The 17,899-nt window shown below is 34.6% G+C and overlaps 1 long non-coding RNA gene across 1 annotated transcript in view; it reads right to left on the bottom strand.

Moving 5' to 3' along the window:
• Nucleotides 1-13,886: 13,886 nt before the first annotated feature.
• LOC116575185 overlaps nt 13,887-17,899 on the bottom strand; it is a 65,557-nt gene continuing 61,544 nt past the window's right edge. The window contains exon 4 of the long non-coding RNA XR_004279641.1: nt 13,887-14,033. This is a non-coding gene — a long non-coding RNA (uncharacterized LOC116575185). The remainder of the gene's footprint in view (nt 14,034-17,899) is intronic.

Raw genomic sequence — 17,899 nt, 5'->3', positions numbered from 1 at the left:
ATTACTGATTCAATTTCCTTATTCATTATTGGTCTTAGATTTTCTGTTACTTCCTGATTCAGTCCTGGTGGGTTGTATTTTTTTGGATATCCATTTCTTTTAGGTCACCTAGTTTGTTGGCATGTCATTGTTACCATAATCTTTAATGATTTTCTCTATTTCTGTGATAATAGTTATAATGTCATTAACTAATGATGTTCTTTGTCTTTTTTTTTAAGTTTTTTACTTAGATTTATTCTTTTTTATATGTTTTGCTATCTCTGCTGTCTTTTGGTTTCTATTTACATAGGTATATTTTTGCCTGTTAGAATGGCCAAAATCATAATGACAAGGAATAACAAGTGTTGGTGAGGATGTGAAAAAAAAAAGAAAGAAAGAAAGAAAAGAAAAGAAAAGAAAAGAAAAGAAAAGAAAAGAAAAGAAAAGAAAAAAAAGAGAAAACCTATGTAGTGTTGCTAGAAATGTAAATTGGTGCAACCACCTCAAAACATTAAGATTAGAAGTTCCTGGGTGGCTCAGATGGTTAAGCATCTGCTTTCAGCTCAGGTCAAGATCCCAGGGTCCTGGGGAAGACTTCCACATAGGGCTTCCTGGTCAGCAGGGAGTCTGCTTCTCCCTCTCACTCCATCCCCCCACCTTTGCTCATACTGGCTCACTCTCTCTAGCTATCACTCAAATAAATAAACAAAATCTTTTAAAAATTTTTAAAATAGAAATACCTCATGATCCAGTAATTCCACTACTGGGTATTTACCTAGAGAAAACAAACACTAACTCAAAATGACCTATGCACCCCTATGTTCATTGCAGCTTTATGTATACTAGCCAAGACAGAGAAGCAACTTAAGTGTCTGTGTCCATCAGAAGACTGGATAAGGAAAATGTGACATAAACACACATACACACACAAACACACACATACACACACACAAAAAATGGAATATTTCCCACGCATAAAAAAGGATCAGATTGTGCCATTTGAGATAACATGGATGTACCTAGAGGGTTTTAAGCTAAGTGAAATAAGAATAAATATATCTGAGAAAGACAAATGCCATATATGGCACTCGTAAAGGGAATCTAAAAAAATGAGTAAACAAAAAATAAAATCAACTATAAATACAGGTAACAAACTGATGGCTGTCAGAGGACAAGGTGGTAGGCAAAATGGGTGAAAGGAAGTATTAATATTATTTTTAAATATCCATACTACTCAAAACAAACTGCAGATTTAATGCAATCCCTATAAAAATACCAATAACATTTTTAACAGAGCTAGAAAAAATATTAAATTTTTATTGAACCACAGAAAATTATACATAGCCAAAACAATCTCGAGAAAGTAGAAAACAGTGGAGGTATCACAATCTCTAAACTTAAGAGCTACTACAAAGTTCTAGTATTCAAAATACTATGCAATTGGTACACACACACACACACACACACACACACAGAACAAACTAACAAAAACAGACACAGAGATCAATAGAATAGAATAGAGAGCCCAGAAATAAACCTATACTTACATGGTCAATTAATCTATGACAAGGGAAATAATAGCATATGGTGGGGAAAAGATCTATCTTCAAATAAATGTTGATGAAAAAACTAGACAGATACATGCAAAAAATGAAACTGGATGACCATACACAAAAACTCAAAATGGATTAAGAACCTTAATGTGAGACCTGAAACCATAAAAATCCTAGAAGAAAACAGACAGTAATCTCTTTTATATAGAACTTAGCTAATTATCATTAATTATCAATGATAAAAAATTTAATTAATGATATTTAATGATATTTAATGATAATTATTATCAGTGATTTAAAAATTATCATTTTTTTCTAGATTTATCTCTTTGGGCAAGAAAAAAAAAGTGAAAATTAACTTTTGGAACTACATCAAAATAAAAAGCTTTTGCACAGCAAAGGAAACCATCAACATTACATAGGGCAGCCTGATGAATGGGAGAAGATATTTACAAGGTTCTATCTGGTAAGAGGTTAGTATCTATATACATAAAGAACTTACACAACTCAATACCATAAAGCCATCTGAGTAAAAAAAATCATTGAACACTACATTGAATACATAGTATTCCATTATATATATCTTCTTTATCCATTATATGTATCCATATATCCATATGGATATCTATATCATATATATATCTATATACATATATATATCTACATATCTATCTATCTATATATATATATATCTTCCTCATCCATCTTCTTTATTCATCTGTTGATGGACACCTAGGTTCTTTCCATAATTTGGCTATTGTGGACATTGCCAGATTATTTGTGGGGCTTCCTGGTATTGAGCTGTATAAATTCCTTATGTATTTTGGACATTAGCCCTTTATCATATATATCATTTGGTAATACCTTCTTCCATTTAATAGATAGTCTTTTTGTTTTGTTGATGGTTTCCTTTGCTGTGCAAAAGCTTTGATTTGATGTAGTACCTATAGTTTTGCTTTCATTTCCCTTGCCTGAGGAGACGTATCTAGAAAAATGTTGCTATGGCTGGTATCAGAGACATTACTATGTTCTCTTGTAGGATCTTACGGTTTCAGGTCCCATATTTAGGTCTTTAATGAATTTTGATTTTCTTTTTGTGTATGGTGTTAGAAAATAACCTAGTTTCTTTCTTTTGCATATAGATATCCAGTTTTCCTAACACCACTTATTGCAAAGACTGCATTTTCCTCATTGTATATTTTTGCCTCCTTTGTCATAATTAATTGACCATATATTCATAGGTTCACATCAGGAGATTTATCCTTTTCTATTGATCTTTGTGTCTATTTTTGTGGCAGCATTATACTGCTTTGATTACTAGAACTTTGTAGTGTATCTTGAAATCTGGCATTGTGATACTACAGTTTTGGTCTTTTTAAGTTTGTTTTGGCTATTCTAGGTCTACTATGGTTCCATACAAATTTTGTATTATTTGTTCCAGTTTTGTGAACAAAAGTGCTCAGAGTACAGTTAGTTTTCAGATAGAGGCCTTTAACCTCCTTTTTTTTTTAAAGATTTTATTTATTTATTTGACAGACAGAGATCACAAGCAGGCAGAGAGGCAGGCAGAGAGAGAGAGAGGAGGAAGCAGGCTCCCTGCTGAGCAGAGAGCCCTATGCAGGGCTCAATCCCAGGACCCTGGGATCATAACCTGAGCCGAAGGCAGCGGCCCAACCCACTGAGCCACTCAGGAGCCCCGGCCTTTTACCTCTTTGATTAAGTTTATTTTTAGGTATTAAAAAAAATTTTTGGCGAAGTTGTAAATGGTGTTTTTTGTTCTTTTCTGCAACTTCATTGTTAGTGTATATAAATACTAACAATTTCTGGGTATTAATTTTTTATCCTGCCTCCATACTAAATTCATTTATCACTTCTAGTCATATTTAGTGGAATCTTAAGAATGCTCTATGTGTAGTAGTAAGTCATCTGATATTAGTGACAGTTCAACTTCTTTACCAATTTGGATCCTTTTTATTTCTTTTTCTTACATAAGTACTATGGCTTGGATTTCTAGTACAATGTTGAATAAAAGTGTGAAGAGAGGACATCCTTAAAGAATGAGATCTTACCATTTGCAGTAGCATGGATGGAGTTAAAAAGTATAAAGCTAAGCAAAATAGGTTCAGTCAGATATAAATGCTTTTACTCATCTGGAATTTAAGAAACAAAACAAATGAGCAAAAACCCAGCACAACAGTGAGAGAGTGTGTGTGTGAGAGAGAGAGAGAGAGAGAGAGAGCAACAAACCGAGAAATACACTCTTAACTGTAGAGAACAAACTGATGGTTAGCAGAATAAAGTTTGGTGGGCTGGGTGGAGGGGAATGAGTGAAATAGGTAATGGGAATTAAGGAGTATAATTTCTTAACCCATCTGGCTACCCACGTGCCCCAAAGAGTGTACTTTCTTAATGTGCACTGGGAAATATATGGAATTGTTGAACTACTATATTGTACACCTGGAACTAATATAACACTGCATGTTAACTATTTTGGAATTTTTAAAAATGCAGGGGGTGCAACCTTGTCTTGTTCCTAACCTTAGAGATAAAACTTAGTTTTTCACCATTGAGTATAATGTCAGCTGTGGGCTTTTCATTTATGACCTTTACTATGTTTAGGTACATTTCCTCTAATCCCATTTTATTGAGAATTTTTGTCATGAATTCATGTTGAATCTTGTCAAATGCTTTTTCTGCATCTAATGAGATGATCATATGATTTTTATCCTTTTTATTTTGTTGATAATGGTTTATGACATTGCTTGATATGCAAATATTGAACCAATCTTGCATCCCAGAAATAAATCCCACCTGATATTGGTGATTTTTTTTTTAATATAGTGCTGTATGTAGTTTGCTTGTACTTTTTGAAGATTTTTGCATCTATGTTCATCAGGAACATTGGCTTGTAGTTTTCTTTTTTGTGTGATATCTTTGTCTAGCTTGGGTTTCAGGGTAATGCTGGCTTCTTAGAATGTATTTGGAAGATTTCCTTCCTCTTCTAATTTTTGGACTAGTTTGAGGAGAGTGGATATTAACTCTTCTTTAAATGTCTGACAGAATTCACCTGGTGAATCCATCTGGTCTGAACTTCTATTTTGGGGGATTTTTTAAAAAAGATTTATTTATTAGGGAGGGAGGGAGCACAAGAGTGGGAGATGGAGAGGGAAAGAATCTCAAGCAGACTCCAATGCTGAGACTGGAGACCAATGTGAGGCTTGATCTCGTGAACCTGAGATTGGGACCTGAACTGAAACCAACAGTTGGATGCTTAATCAACTGTGCCACTCAGGTGCCCCTTTTTGTGGTTTTTTAATTACTGATTCCAATGCATTCCTTATAACCAGTCTATTCATATTTTCAATTTCTTTCTGGCTCAGTTTTGGAAGATAGTATATTTCCAGGAATTTATCCATTTCTTATTGGTTCTATAGCTTATTGGCATATAATTTTTCATAGTCTTTATTTCTTTTATTTCTATGGTATTCATTGTTACTTTTGTCTCATTTCTGATTTTCAGTCCTTTCTCCTTCTTGGTGAGTCTTGATAAAGGTTTTGGGGGTTTTTTAATTGTATTTTTTAGTGTCTATGTCATTTGTTTGGACACTAATCTTTATTATTTCATGTCTTCTACTCACTTTGGTCTTTGTTCTTCTTTTCCTAGTTCCTTTAGGTGTAAGGTTAGATTCTTTCATTTTTTTTTTTTTTCTTGTTTCCGGAGGTAGGCCTGTATTGTCTATACTTCTCTCTTAGAACTACTTGCACTGTGTCTCAGAGACTATTGTATTTTCATTTTCATTAGTCCCTATGCATTTTTTTTAAATTTCTTTGATAGTTTTGATGACTGATTGGTTGTTTAGGCTCCTTGTGTTTGTGTTCTTTCCCAGTTTTCTTCTTGTGATTTAGTTCTAGTTTCATATTATTGTGGTCAGAAAAGATGCATGGTATAATTTCAATCTTCTTAAATTTATTTAGGTTTGTTTTATGGCCTGATATGTGACCTATTCTCAGAATGTTCTATGTGCACTTGAAAAGAATTGCAAATATATTGTTTTTGGATGAAATGTTCTATCTATTATGTCCACCTGGTCCAATGTGTCATTCAAAGACATTGTTTCCTTATTGATTTTCTGTCTGGATGATCTAGCCACTGATGTAAGTGGAGTGTTAAAGTCCCCTAGTTTATTGTATTGCCATCAATTTCTCTTTATGTCTATTAAGATTTACTCTATGTGTTAGGTACTCCAGTATTGGGTGCATAAGTATTTCCAGTTGTTATAACCTTTTGTTGGACTGATCCCTTTTTCAATATGTAGTGCCCTTTTTTGTCTCTGGTTACAAACTTTGTCTTAAAATCTATTTTATCTGATATAAGTACTGCTACTCCAGTTTTTTCCTTGGTTTGTTTTTGTTTTGGTTCCATTTGCATGGTGAATGTTTTCTCTTCTCATCCCTTTCAGTCTCTATGCATCTTTAGGTCTTAAGTGAGTCTCTGGTAGGCAGAACACAGATGGGTCTTTTTTTTTTTTTTTAATCCATTCCATCACTCTGTTTTTTAATTAGAGTATTTAAGTCATTTACATTTAAGGTAACTATTTCTTTTAAAGATTTTATTTTATTTTCAAGATGGGGGGGTAGTAAGAGAAGGGCAGAGAGAGACAGAGAGAGAGAATGTCAAACAGACTTCTTGCTGAGCACTAAGCCCAATGCAGGGTTCAATCTCATGACCCTGAGATCATGACTACAGTAATTATTGATAGGTATGAAGTTATTGCCACTTTAAAATTGTGCTTTCTGGTTGCTTTTATCGTTCTTTTTTCTTCCTTCTTCTCTTGCTCTCTATGTGATCAATGAGTATCTATAGTGCTTTATTTGGCTTTATTTCCTTTATTTTTTGTGTATCCTAAGTTTTGGGTTTCTGGTTACTGTAAGGTTCATACATATCATCCTAAGTAAAAGTCCACATTAATTTGATGGTTATATCAGTTCAAATATATTCTAAAAACAGGAAAAAAAATCTTTTTGTTTTTCCCCTTCTCCCTTCTCCATATTGTATGTGTATGTTGTTCTATTTTATACCTTTTTATTCTTCTGTTTTCTTATGTCTGTGGCTATTTCTTTTCCATTTAAAAAAATCCCTTCAACATGTTTTGTAAGGTTGGTTTTATGGTGATAAACTCCTTTATATCCCCCCCCGAAGACTATGTTAATTCGTATATGAACGATAACCTTGCTTGGTGGGGGTATTCTTGGTTGTTAACTTTTACCTTTCAGCACTTTGGATATCAAAGGCCTTCTGGTTTATAAAGTTTTTCTGAAAAACCAGCTAAAGTCTCACAGGTACCCCCCCACCTTGTCCCCATAAATAACTATTTGTTTTTCTCATGCTGCTTTTAGGATTCTCCTTTTATATTTAAATTTTATATTTAAAATTTAACATTTTAATTATTATATACTGTGATGTAGACTTCCTTGGTTCTTGTTTGGAACTCTCTGGGCTTCTTGGACATGGATATCTATTTCCTTACTTAGGCGAGGGAAGTTTTCAATTATAATTTTTTCAAAGAAGTTCTCTACACCTTTCTCTCTCTCTTCTTCTGGGACCCATATAATGGGAATATTTGTTTGATGTTGTCCAAGAGATTTTTTTACTTTATCCTCATTTAAAAAAATTCTTTTCTCCCTTTGCTATTCACCTTATCTTCTTTCCAATAGCCTGTCTTCCAGATAATTGATATGTTCTACTGCATCCTCTAATCTACTGATTTCCTGCAGTGTGTGTTTTTGTATTCTTCAGCTCTAATTGGTTCTTTTTAATATTTTCTATCCCTCTATTGAAAGTCTCACTGAATTCCTCCATCCTTTTCTCCAGTCCATTGAGTATCTTTACAATCATTATTACAATTTTTTTTTTTTAATCAGGCATGTTGCTTATCTCCGTTAAATTTTTTTACTGAGACCTTTTTTCTTTTGCTTTCATTTGGAGTATATTCCTCTGTCTCCCCATTTTGCATGATTTTTTGTGTTTGTTTCTATGGATTAGGCAAAATGGCTACTTCTAAAGTTGAAGGTGTGGCTTGTGTATGGTGAACTTTATGCAGACTGTGTGTACCTGGTGACTTTTGCTAGATGGCTGGGTGGAGCTGTGGCTATGTATGTTAGTTACTCATTTAAGTGTGACTTTTTTTAGAGAGATAAAGGAAAAATAATGACAAAATAAGAAAATGCTAAAAAAATTGAAAAGGCGGGAAAGAAGAAAGAAGAATAAGGATGAAAAGAACAAAATCAAAAAGAGAAGGAAAAGAAAAGACAGATTTTTAATACAATACAAATTTTAAAAAGCAAATAAACACATTAAAACACACACACACACACACACACACACACACACACATACAAAATCACGGCTTGTTTTCTGAGCTATAGCTCCACAGTGTGGTTAATGCAGGCTTGTGGCCCCTGGTTCCTTGAGGTCATAAGCTCACCAAGAGCCAGATCTTGCTCCAGTCTGGGTTTTTAAGGTAGAGGGGGAAAGCACATTTCCAAGTTCTTTTTTTTTTTTTAGTTTTTTAAAAATATTTTATTTATTTATATATTTTTTTATATAAACATATAATGTATTTTTATCCCCAGGGGTACAGGTCTGTGAATCGCCAGGTTTACACACTTCACAGCACTCACCATAGCACATACCCTCCCCAATGTCCATAACCCCACCCCCCTCTCCCAAACCCCCTCCCCCCAGCAACCCTCAGTTTGTTTTGTGAGATTAAGAGTCACTTATGGTTTGTCTCCCTCCCAATCCCATCTTGTTTCATTCATTCTTCTCCTACCCCCTTAACCCTCCATACATCTGATACACAGACCTGTACCCCCTGGGGATAAAAATATATGTTTATAAAAAATAAAAAATTAAATAAATAAATAAATAAATAAATAATAAAATAAAATAAAACTACCCTAGTTAAAAAAAAAAAAAAAAGGGCAAGTGTGGTGATAAGCACTAGGTGTTACACACAACTAAGGAAATGTTGAACTCCGCATCAAAACATTTCCAACTTCCTGGCCTTTTTAAACTGTGGCTTTTTTTTTTTTTTTCTGCGTTTTAGTGTGTCTGGGGCTGATGTGTACATTATGAACCTCAGCTTGCTGAGGTCTCAAGCTCCCTGTTATGATCAAATCCACTGGTTATGGAGTCAGGACCTAATATTTACGGTATTGGGACCCTATAAGGGCTTATCAATTTTATCTTTAAAGAATCAGCTCCTGGTTTTCTTGATATTTTCTATTGGTTTTTTTTTTTTTTAAGTCTATATTTCCTAGTCTTTTTTCCTAGTCTTTATTATTTATTTCCTTTTACTAGCTTTGTGTTTTGTTGTTGTTGTTCTTTTAGCTGTAAGGTTAGGTCAAATATTTGATATTTTTCTTATTTCTTGAGGTAGGCCTGTGTTGATATAAATTTCCCTCTCAGAACTGCTTTTACCAAGTCCCCAAAATACTGGATCATCATTTTTTGTTTTTAATTTTCAGTTGTCTCTATGTATTTTTTATTCTGATATCTTGGTTTACCCATTCACTGTTTAGTATCATGTTGTTTAGCCTCCATGTATTTGTCTTCTTTCCAGATATTTCTGGTAGTTGATGTCTAGCTTTATATTTAAAAATAGAATGTAGCTGGAAAAAGGTGCTTGATATGATTCCAGTTTTCTTAAATTTATTGAGACTTGCTTTGTGTCCTAACAACATCCTAGAGAGTGTTCCACATGCACCTGAAAGAAAGTATATTCTGCTTTTTGGATGAAATATTTTGTATATATGTTAGGTCAGTCTGGTCTAATGTGTCATTCAAAGCCCTGTTTCCTTGTTCATTTTCTGCCTAAATGATTTATTGATGTAAATGGGGTTTAAATTCCCCTACTATAATAGTATTACTTTCTATTTCCCTCTTTATGTATATTCATATTTACTCTCTTTATTTAGGTTATCTTGGGTGTATAAGTATTTACAATTAATACAACCTCTTGTTGGATTGATCCTATTACCATTTGTAGTACCCTTCTTTGTGCCTTCCTACATTCTTTTATTTAAAGTGAATTTTGTCTTTTTTGCTTCTATTTGCATGGAATATCTTTTTCCAGCAATTCACTTCCAGTCTCTGTGTGTGTGTCTTTAGGTCTGAAGTGAATTTCTTCAAGGTAGCCATTTCAATAGGCTTTTTAATTTTTTTTTTTAAATACAGTCAGTAAGGGGCACTTGGGTGGCTTAGTGGGTTAAAGCCTCTGCCTTCGGCTCAGGTCATGATCCCAGAGTCCTGGGATCGAGCCCCGCATCAGGCTCTCTGCTCAGTGGGGAGCCTGCTTCCTCTTCTCTCTCTGCCTGCGTCTCTGCCTACTTATGCTCTGTCTGTCAAATAAATAAATAAAAATTAAAAAAAATACAGTCAGTAAACCTCTGTTTGTTTATTTTTTGGAGCATTTAGTCCATTCAAATTTAAAGTAATTTTTGGTAGATATATACTTAATGCTATTTTGTTAACTTTTTTTCTTATTATTTTTATAGTTCTCTGTTCCTTTCTTCTCTTGCTCTCTTCCCTTGTGATTTGATGGCATTCTTTAGTGTTATGTTTAGATTCCTTTCTCTTTATTTTTTGTGAATCTATAATAGATTTTTGGTTTGTGATTATCATTAGGTTCATATATACCACCTTACGTGTATAAAAGTCTATATTAATTTGATGGGTCATTTAAATTCCAATACATTCTAAAAGCACTAAATGTTTACTTTTCCCTCCATGTTTTATGAATATAATCTCATATTTTACATCATTTTTATTTTGTGTATCCCTTAACTGATTTTTGTAGATATAATTGATTTTACTATTTTTCCTTGTAACCTTCATACTGGCTTTATAGATAAGTAATCTACTACCTTACTATATTTTTTTTACTTTTACTTGTGAATTTATTTTCCTTTCATAATTTTCTTCTACTTATGGCCTTTTCTGTCTGCTATAATAATTCCCTTGAACATTTTTTTTAAGCTGGCTTTTTAAAGGTAGAGAACTCCTTTAACATTTGTCCAGAAAAGTCTTTATCTCTCCTATTTTGGATATGTTTTATAGTATTTTTGGTAACCGGTTTTCACTTACAGCACTTTGAATATATCATTCTACTCCCTCCTGGGCTGCAAGTTTTCTGCTGAAAAATTAGCTGATAGCCTTATGTGGTTTCCCTTGTATGTAAGTTTTCTTTTGCTGCTTTTAAAATTCTCTATCATTATTTTTTTTTTTGCCATTTTAATTATTATTTGTCTTGGTTTAGCTCTCCTTAGGTTAATCTTCTGAGAAGCTCTCTCTGAATCTGTACACCTGCAGCTGTGGCAGAGAGGCTAACTGCAGAAAGCTGGCTTCACTGCCAATCCTACCCACCTATGAACTCATAGTGTCCCCAGACAGGCCTCTAAACCAAAATTTACCCAGTGCACCCACTACAGGCAAAGTAGATGACTATGGCCAACTGAGCTACAGGCAAATGTGGCTCCACCACAATAGTAGTGTGCATGCAGCCCACACAGAAGACAACCCTGGAGTACGTGGTTCTGGTGACAGGGAGAATTGTGCTACAGAGCACCATAAGTCCTTTTCTACACCAGGCCACAACTTTCAAGACTATGAAGTATTACACAGATCTGCGATGAGGAAATAAGTCTCCTTCACTTACACTCCACATGCTTTTCCAACTATGCTTTTGTGCTATGTCTTGAGACTGACACATTGTTTCATTTGGGCTGAATCTGTTTAGACATATTTGAGGTCTGTGTACATAAATAGCCATCACTCTCCCCAGATTTGGGAAGTTTTCATCCATTATTTCTTTAAACTTTCTGTCTTTCTCTCCTTTCCCCTGACACTCTCAAATGTGATATTGTTTTACTTAATGGTGTCCCATAATTCACACAGACTTTTTCACTTTTTCATTTTCTTTTTTCTCCTCTGACTAGATAATACCACAAGATCTGTAGTCAAAATTCACTGATTATTCTTCTGATTAAGCCTGCTATTGAAATGTTCTGTTGGAGTTTTCATTTCATTCCTTATAGAATTTCAGCTCTAGAATTCCCGTTTGATTCTATTTTATGATTTCTTTGTTAAGCTTCTTGGTTTGTCTGTGTATTTTTCTGAGTTCTCTGAGCTATCTGTATTCTCTTGAATCTAGCTTCCTTAAAATAATTATCTTGAATTCTGTTTCAGGTAATCCACAAATATCTATTTCTTTGGATTTAGTTACTAGAAAATTAGTTAGTTGGATTTAGTTACTAGAAAATCTTTGTTGCTGTTTTATTTGTTTTTTTTTTTTTCATGTATCTAACAGTTTTGAATTAATGCCTACTCATTTGAGGGAAGTCTCTTCTTTCAGTCATTCAGACTAGATTCAGTGGGACTTTCACCTGACAGTGATTGCAAGTCCACTGGTTGGGTGTGATACAATGTGTTGGGTTTCTGGGAAGACACAGTAGCATAGTTTCTGTGGTGCTCTGTTCTCTGATATCAGTATTGGGGTACCCTGTTGGGACTTTTATGGCTGAGATTGCAGAGGTCTTATGGGTAATATTGGAAGGTAGGGCTTTGAGATCCTTGGAGAAAGAGCTAGGGTCTTCCTGATCTCCTTTTTAGCCCAAGAAAGAAAATTCTAGCCAAGGAGATCCTTTTTAGCAGTTGATCCGACTTGCTGACATTGACCTAGTAGTAAAACCTTGGTCTTGGATTAAATACATATGTAACTACCCCATCTCCTGGGTCCTGGGTCACTGCAACTGTTGCACTGGGGTCTAAGATGTGGGGGTATGTAGATTTTTCATGGAACTAGGACCTGGGCCTCAGGCTTGCCACAGTAGCTTCAGGGGAATGATGGAGAAACAATTATTTGGGTCCTATGATAAGAAAGTGCAGGAGTGGCTTGCGCCCAGGGTATAGTAAAAGCACAGCTTGTTTTAACTCTGACCCATGAAAGCAGTCAGAGGGTGACTCTAATGGTGGTCTATTAAAACTATCAGAACCTTGGGAACTGGCGTCAGAGCAGGGGTGGCATGGCTAATGGCCACAACAGTGAGGACTAGAGCCATGATGTGGGATGCCTGTGGTAGAAGTCATGGCTTTAGCAGAGCCTCGGCAATGATGATTCAGTACGATGACCTGGGATCAGGCTGTGGGACTCAGGGTAGTGGCAGTTTGGCCCCTGCAGTGACAGGTCAGAACTATCACCTGAGATTCAAGGCAAGGTGTTATGGCATTTTTATCCCAGACAGTGTGACACAGCTGTTACCGGGGCTTCTTACTGCAGTAACAACTCCAACCCTGAGGAGCAGATGCATTGAAAGGTACTCTGACGCAGCTACATAAATTGATATCAGCCTTAATGGAAGACTCTCTAACAGGGGCTGCAAACACTCACAGTAGTAAGCCTTGTTGGGATTTTTCTCTCCTTTTCATTATAGAGTGAAAATTCCTCTGAGGGGTATCACCTGATGCCAAGCTGCTCCTGAGACAGGGCACTGAGTAGGGGAAAGAGGAGGGGCACAGGGAGAAGCAGACTCCCCACTGAGGGAGCCTGATGTGGGGCTCTGTTCCAGGATACTGAGATCATGACCTAAGCCAAAGGCAGGGGCTTAACTGAATAAGCCACCATGGACCCTGTATTCCAAAGCTTTCTACTTTAGTTTATATAGTTTCTTTTATTTGGTGGGAGAGATGAGTATCCGGACCTTCTAGTCCTCTGTTTTACTGATATCACCTGTCTAGCGTTCATATATTTAAAAATTCTCATTCCTATCTCAAAGCTTTATTCTGTGTGCTAAATTACTATATCTAGTTGTCTCTGAAGCAATAATTTGTTAACACTGGTCTTAGTAGTTGAATACTGCATTTAAATATCCTCTCCCAACCTCACACACATCATTCAAGAACCTTGCAAAAAAAAAAAAAAAAAAAAAAAAAAGAAAGAAAAGATGGGAAGGAAATTGCTTTCTGAGAATGACCTTGTAAAATAAATACATAAAAAATCTGAATTTAGGGGCGCCTGGGTGGCTCAGGGGGTTAAGCTGCTGCCTTCGGCTCAGATCATGATCTCAGTGTCCTGGGATCAAGCCCCGCATCGGGCTCTCTACTCAGCAGGGAGCCTGCTTCCCTTCCTCTCTCTCTCTGCCTACTTGTGATCTCTCTCTCTCTCTGTCAAATAAATAAATAAAATCTTTAAAAAAATCTGAATTTAAATATGCCTAAGTATTATAGGGAGTGAAAAACAATTTCAACCAAGAAAAGTGACCAAAATGACCAAAACTTTAAAGTTGCCTCTGGTAAGGTGGGGTGGAGGAGATGCTGTTTCACCACAAAACACATACCAAAATAATTATCTGATTTTCACAGTGCTGGTCCAAGTAATGTTCTAGAGGAAGCTGTCATAGCGACTGGATTCATATATGGTCATCCTATTAGTGTGACTGCTCCTAAAAAAGAGATGGATGGAAAGGAGTTATGCATAATAGATTTTTTATGAATTTGATGAATATCTACACATAGAGTTACACAATTTTATTTGATAGGCTTTTAGCCTGAAAGTCTACTGTATTTGATTTGGGCCCACCTAGTAGGCCTGATGAACTCATTTTTTATCTTAGCAGAGAACATGTAGATCCAAACCTAGTTACTACTTGCCACTTGCTTTTGTCATAAGAGTATCTTAGATGCCACCTGCATACATTTGAAATAGCAATCATTTCCCTAAGAAGAATGCTTCTCCTTCATCATAGATACTGTTTCCAACTACCACTGACACCTCAGAGTCATTTTGACTCTTCCTTCTAACTTAAAATTAGTGTAATCACATGTAAAATCTTGGCAATTTTACTTTCTAGATATTTTTTTTAAACATCATTTCTTTAACACATAATTTTGTTACAGCTTTGTCATTGGTAGTCTGATTAACTTTGTTACTTTCAAATCCAGTCAGTTTTCCTGAGATTTCCAAAATAAATATTTTATTCATTTTCCCAAATCTACAATTACCTCTTCATTACCTACAAAAAAAGCTAGGGTCTCTCTTGTAACTATCTTTTCAGCTTTTCCCCCAGCCACATTTCTAAATAACAGTAATGCAGAAAGCTTCATGGTATTAACTTCAAATAGAAAGCCATCCAAATACAGACTATCTGATTTAAATGTGTCTAACTTTTATGTGGCTAATGTACATATACACATACAAATAATTACATATGAGATTTACTGACTAAATTGACTATAAATTTTATTGACTATAGAGCTATAAAGCAGGATGAAAATAGTAGCACCAAATTCAAAAGACTGTTATAAGAATATAAGAATCAGATGAGGTACTACATAAAAATTCTATGAAGCATTCAATAAATATTAACCATAATTATATTTATTGATCAATTTGTATGTCCCAATCATGAGGGTGATGTTCTATCATGTGAGTTGATTCACCTGTTATGTTCCAAGATTATGGATCAATTCTACAAGAACTCATTGTGTATAGGTTATGAATAGATATTGTTAAAGAGACAACAAATGTACCCAGGCCAACAACAGAAGACAAGAAATAAATGCCCAGATCTTCTCATTACCCACCACCACCACCACCCCAACCATGAAGTATTCTAGCAGTGGGGTTTTCTGAGTCCTTAGTATGAAAATGTTCTTCTTTTATGGGATTTCTCTTTTCTGTTACTTTCCTTTCTCATGAGACAGTGAGGAAAGCACTCTCATCTATCAGGAATATTAAGGCTGTTTGGTGCCAGATGGCTTTAAATGGGGTTTGCCAGCTGTTTATAGAAAATTGGTTGGGATGCCAGCCTCCAGAAACCATGAAACACTTGGTAGCTGATACAAGTATTTTGAGCAGAGGAATGTCATGGTATGAGTTCAGCAGTATTTTATAGTCAACTGTTTTAATAGTTGAAGAGCAGAATGTGTTGACATTTTGCATAATATAGGTACATAATACCTTTCATCCCCATGACTTATTCATTCCATAATTAGAATCCTGTATCTCCCATTCCCCTTCACCTATTTTGTCTAACCCTCATCCACCTCCCCTCTGGCAACTACCCGTTTATTCTCCTATATTTATAGATCTGTTTCTTTGTTCATTTGTTTTCCTTTTTAGCTTCTACATATAAGTGAAATCATACAGCATTTGTCTTTCTTAGTTTACTTAATATAAGACCTAGGTCCATTCATGTTGTAAACTGCAAGATCTGATCTAATAGCTAAATACTATTCCATTGTGTGTGTGAGTATATCTTTATCCATTCATCAATCAATGCACACTTAGATTCCTTCCATATTTTGGCTATTGTAAATAATTCTGGAATAAACATAGGGGTGCATATATCTTTTTAAATCAATTATTTTTGTTTTCTTTGGCTATATACCTTGTAATGGAATTACTGAATCATACGGTATTTCTATCCTTTTGAGGGACTTCCATACTGTTTTCCACAGTGGCTTCACCAAATTATATTCCCACCAGCATTGTACAAGTTTTCTAATTTCTCCACATTCTAGCCAATGCTGATTATTTCTTGTCTTTTTAATTTTGGCCACTTTAACAGGTGTAGATGATATTTCAGTGTGCTTTTAATTTGCATCTCCTGACGGGTAGTGATGTTGATCATCTTTTCATGTATCTGTAGGCCATCTGTATGCCTTCTTTGGAAAAATGTCTATTCATATCCTCTGCCAATTTTTTAATTGGATTTTTTTAGTTGTACAATTCCTTTACATATTTTAGATATTAACATATTAGATACATCATTTACAAATCTTTTCCCATTCAGTAGGTTGTCCTTTTGTCATTTGATTGTTTCCATCACTGTGCAAAAGCTTTTTATTTTGATGTAGTCCCAAAAGTTTATTTTTGCTTTTGTTTCCCTTACCTTTGTTGATATCCATAAACATTTTGTTAAGGCTTATATAAAAGAAATTACTGCTTGTATTTTCTTTTAGGATACTTGTGGTTTCAGGTCTCACATTTAGGTCTCCAATCCATTTTGAGTTTATTTTTGTGTATGGTGTAAGAAAGTGACAAGTTTCATTTTTTTGGTTGTAGCTATCCAGTTTTCCCAGCATCATTTATTGAAGAGACTGCTTTTATCCATAGTATATTTTTACCTCTGTCATTGATTAATTGATCCTATAAGGGTAGATTCATTTATGGGCTCTCTAATCTGTTCCATTGATCTATAGGTCTATTTTTATGCTGATACCATACTGTGTTGATTACTATTGCTCTGTAATTTATCTTAAAATGTGGGATTATGATACCTCCAGCTTTTTGTTTCTCAGATTGCTTTTATTATTCAGAGTGTTTTCTGGTTCCATACAAATTTTAGGGTTATTTGTGTTAATTCTGTGAAAAATGCTGTTGGTATTTTGATAGGGATTGCATTAAATCTGTAGATTGCTTTGGGTGGTATGGACATTTTAACAATATTAATTCTTCCAATGCATGAAGATGGGATATCTGTTTTTGTTATCTACAATTTCTTTCATCAGTGTTTTATAGTTTTCAGAATAGAGGTCTTTCACCTCCTTGGTTAAGTTTATTCCTAGTATTTTGGGGTTTTCTGGTACAGTTATAAAATGCTTTTACTTTCTTTTTTTGTATTATTAATGTGTAGAAACTCAACAGATTTCTGTATATTTTGTATCCCATAATTTACTAAATTCATTTACTACTTCTAAGTTTTTTGGTGGAGTCTTTAGGATTTTCTATGTAGAGTACCATGTCATCTATAAATAGGGACAGTTTTACTTCTTCCTTACCAATTTGGATGCCTTTTATTTCTTTTTGTTATCTTGCTTGTTCCTGATCTTAAAGGGAAAGTTTTGTTTTTCAACATTATGATGTTAGCTATAGGTGTGTCAGATATGGTCTCTATTATGTTGAAATATATTCCCTTGAAACCCATTTGAGAAGTTTTTTTTTATTATTATGAGCAGATGTTGAATTTTGTCAAATGTTTTTTCTGTCTGTATTGAGATCATCGTATTTTTATTCTTTACTTTGTTAATGTAGTGAATCATGTTGATTGATTTGTAAATATTGAAGCAGTCTTACATCCTTAGAATAAATCCCTTTTGATTATGGTGAATGATCCTTTTAGTGTTATTGTTGAATGCAGTTTGCTAATATTTTGTTGAGGATTTTTGCATCTATGTTCATCAGGGATACTGGCTGGTAGTTTCTTTTTTCATAGTATCTCTCTAGTTTTTGTATCAGGGTAATGTTGACTTCATAGAATGTATTTAGAACCTTTTTTCTTCCTCTTCCATTTTTTGGAATAGTTTG

Source organism: Mustela erminea, chromosome 16, assembly GCF_009829155.1.
Source record: "Mustela erminea isolate mMusErm1 chromosome 16, mMusErm1.Pri, whole genome shotgun sequence".
Taxonomy (NCBI): domain Eukaryota; kingdom Metazoa; phylum Chordata; class Mammalia; order Carnivora; family Mustelidae; genus Mustela; species Mustela erminea.
The sequence above is the reverse complement of the archived record's forward strand: the minus strand, read 5'-3'. Positions and strand labels throughout refer to the sequence as shown.